Source organism: Amblyomma americanum, chromosome 10 (assembly GCF_052857255.1).
Source record: "Amblyomma americanum isolate KBUSLIRL-KWMA chromosome 10, ASM5285725v1, whole genome shotgun sequence".
Classification (NCBI taxonomy): Eukaryota; Metazoa; Arthropoda; class Arachnida; order Ixodida; family Ixodidae; genus Amblyomma; species Amblyomma americanum.
In genome coordinates this window covers 50,507,837-50,511,843 of record NC_135506.1, presented here as the reverse complement: position 1 = coordinate 50,511,843, position 4,007 = coordinate 50,507,837, and the positions used below count along the sequence as shown (strand labels likewise).

The 4,007-nt window shown below is 45.9% G+C and overlaps 1 pseudogene; it reads right to left on the bottom strand.

The window, feature by feature from the left end:
* Positions 1-506: 506 nt before the first annotated feature.
* On the bottom strand, positions 507-3,087 carry LOC144108280 (uncharacterized; annotated as a pseudogene).
* Between the last annotated feature and the right edge of the window lie 920 nt (positions 3,088-4,007).

Here is a 4,007-nt window from a genome sequence, read left to right as displayed (position 1 = left end):
TTGCAGCAGAACGTTCTCGCCTTAAGACTTATGGCTACTGGCCTTAAGGCTACTGATCCGGAGTACCCGGATTCGAAGCTGACCCCGGCGGCCGCGTTTCGATGGAGGCAAAGCGCTAAAGAGCCCGTGTGTTGTGTGATGTCAGTGCACGTTAAAGATCCCCAGGGGGTCGAAATTATTCCGGAGCCCTCCACTACGGCTCCTCTTGCACCTAGGGCTGAAAATCTCCGGGTACCACCTGCTATAAAGCTGGGGATTTGGAAAACCTCTGGTCTGTAGCTTACGTCACACAACCTCTTCGCTTTTGGTGAGCTGCTTACACTCTTTTGGGAGTACCAGTCTCAGACCTGCCAACCCGACGATGCTAAATCTACTATAGAGGATGCCAAGAAATACTAAAATTCGGTGAAAAATACTAAAATTATGTTTTAGTACATCAAATTTTTTATTTGGCTATGAAAACAAAACAACTTCAACTGGTGTTTCAATACATCACGCAAACAACTTCAGAAAGATGTCCTCGAAGTGGAAGGTTGGGACAACACTGAGGATGTTGCTGCTTTTGCCTTCCTCAGAAAGTCCTTGTCGAACACCTGATTGTGACAGACTACTGACTCCTTACATTTCACAACTAACAGCTGTTCTAGGCTCTTTTCTGACATGGATGAGCAAAACTGAGTGCAAGTCTTCTTCACTTTGCTGAACACTCTTTCACAGTCTGCCTTACTGTGTGGGAGAGTCAGAATCCCCAACATAACTTTTGAGATCTTATCATACCTTAAAGTACGGTCAATGTCCTGAATAATGGCAATAGCATACCACTGCTCGTCTATCCGCACCTGTGTAGTTACTTGTACTGGAAGTTCTTCGAGCTGAAGGCGGCTTAACTGGGCTTGGATGTCATCCAGGTCCGAGTCATCATCCTGCCCCTCAGAAACTGGCAAGAGAACTGGAAAGCGATTGATGAAGTACCTGACATCAGCAAACTTTGCTGTCACAATGCTGGAAAGCCTTGCCACTTCTGCTTTCTTCAGTATCTCTGACTTCAAGGGGAATTTCAGTATGATGTAATCGCTTACCACCACAAAAAATCTTCTTACTCGTGTAAGAAACTGTTGCTTGTCAGCAATCTTCAGCCTTTCTAAGATTTGTAGAGTTTGGCTGCCGATTACAAGGTTAGAAACTTGGGCGAGTCGGTAACGGTGATCCATGGAAAGTGAGAGTAGCGCAAAACGGCGCCTGTGTTGTGTCTGTCTTTCTCTGTCCCCTTGTCCCGTTTTGCGCTACTCTCACTTTCCATGGATTACAAGGTCATCATCATCCCTCTGGTTGCCAGAAGACTTGTAATCAATATCTGTCAGCTCACAACTACTCTTAATAACTGATGGTTTCACGAACCGCAGTAAAATCTCCCTGAGCAGGCTGTTCAAAACTTCCAGAAGCACATGTACTTGGGGAGCTCCAGACTGCAAAAAGGTGTTTGTCTTTTCAAATTCTGGTATGACTGACAGCAAGAAGGCGCAGTATGCCTTGTTGACATCTGATGAAAGGAACATGAACAGTCTTTCTTGCCTATTTAAGACCTTGGCCACTTGCTGCTTCAGAGCTTGCTGCGAAGGAGCTGAGTCGATGTCCAGCCTTGGTCGCTTGTTCTGATGTGCGATTTTTGCTGTCCGCGTCGACTTCGGAGAGTCCATCTCTGGATTTCGTTGTTCACTTGGTGATTCCAAGGGTTTCTTCGATGGCTTCACTTCACTGTGAAAGAAGCTGAGCAGTGGCTGCCACTGCTCAACAAGTCGTTTCAAGCTCCTACCAAGAGATAACCAACGAGTGTTGACATGTTTCAGGATTTTTTTTTACTCTACATCATGCAAGCATTGAAAAGCTCTCAGTTTGTCTTTCCTTTTTGAACTCTTCTCCAGTTAGTAGTAGACATCAATCAGCACCTCGTCCACACTTACAGGAAGGCAGGCCGAACCCTTCTGAGCTGCCAAATTGCTTAAGTGGCAACAACATCCAAGGATGGCAATGTTTTCATGGTTTTCTTTGAGAACAGCAGCAACCCCATCCTTAGATCCGATCATCACTGGCGCGTTATCGCACGCCATGCCGACGCAGTTCGGTACAGGCACGTTGTTGGCCTTCAGCGTGTCTACAACAAGTGCACCAATGTTCCGTCCAGTTGAGTCTCCCTCGAGTGTAAGCATTGCTAGCAAAGCAGTACGAACAATGCCGTCAACGAATGTGACAACAATCGGGTAGAGCTTTGCATCATTGCCAGCGTCGTTGCTCCCGTCCGTAGCGACCGAAAACGGTTCGGATTGAAGACAGCTTACAACACCTCTTGATTGGCCATTTCCTTGGCGATTGCAGCCGTTTTTGTACGAGCGCAAGCGTAGGCCACTGCCTCTTTGGAGTTCGGAGACATTTTCCTGAAGAGGTCTCCCGCAGCAGTGAATGCCACGTTGTGCTCGATGAGGAAAGCTGTGAAAAGGCATTCCGCTCGCCTTGGTCCACCGAAGCGCTAAAATATCCACCGAGCTTCTCGTTGGTGTCAACGATCTGCGCCGAGTCCTTGTGCTTCTTTGTTCCGAGATGCAGGAGGATGTCCCGACGACCGGCGTGCGCAATGTTCAGATCACAGCGGCAGACAGTGCAGATAGCATATTTTTCACCCTTGCGAGATTTCTGAATGCACGGAAAATCCGTCGAATAACTTGGTATGAACACTTGAAAGTACTTCTTGCCGGACATCTTACAACGACACCCGCAGCAACAACGCTGCACGCCGCGGAAATCACAACGCCGCCGGCAACACAACAGGCCTAACAAGCCCGGCTATGACCACACCAAACGCACCATTTCAAACGGGCAAACACAACAGAAGAAAGAATGCGAGGAAGTTCTCTCCTTCCTGCATGAACGCGATGGTGGTGATGACGATGGCTATCCCGTTTGCGAGCCACCAAAAGCCTCAGTGTTGCCAACACAGAATCAGAATGTACCGTGTGCAGCCGCTGAACGACAAAAATAAACAAAAATCGTAAAAATAGAGCGACATTACGATACTCGTAAAAAAACGCTGGAAATCGGGCACTTTACGATAAAATCGTAAAACTTGGCAGGTATGCAGTCTGCTAATTTGTATTAGGCCTTTCTGCACAAGTTTCACACCTCAACTGGCTCTTTGCATTCAGGCAGCAGATCTTGATATATGCTTTTCTCTAATTCTGCCTTTATACTCTTGAGCAGATTTCGCCCTCTACAGTTTCGTAACCAATTTCTCCGTAATTTTGGTCACATCTTTCCTGATTTCCTTTCATCCATTTATTTCTTTACTGTTTTTCTTATTGACATGAACAAAAAAGGAGTTGTTGGTGCCTGATTACGGCGCCGGCTACTCCTTTTCACATAACTGAGGAAAACCACCTGAGCTGGCGACAACGTTCAACAAAGCAGAGCTACAAAACACACAATTCGCAAGGCGAATGCAACGATGGACGTGCCAAAAATACTAGCATAAGATTGAAAAATAAACTGTAGGTAAACATGTTACCTAGTGCCATAAAATGAGGATATACTATAAGAAATTATGTGCAATGATATGCTTTTTCTAGCTATAGTAATTAGTATAAGAGCTACAAATTCAAGGAATGAAAAAGAAACAATGAGCTGCAACAATAACGACATCACATACATCAGATACATAATCGAAGCACATATAAATAATTGCCAGGGCACTAGAGAGCACCAAAAATAGCAATGTATTGTTATTTGCTTTCCATAAGCTTATTTTAAGTGCTTATGGTGTGCGTACATAAGCCGGGACTTTCTCGCGCGTTTCATGTTACGATAGTCCCCGCAGTGCCTGTATCGAGTGGAGTCAGCGGCATCGAGGAACTGGTGTCACACGTGATGCCAGGAGAGTGTTTGTCTTTGTTGGCTTCATGACTGAGAGCTTCCGCTCGGAGTGATGATATTGCGGGAATGGCGTGTATTTGCCTATC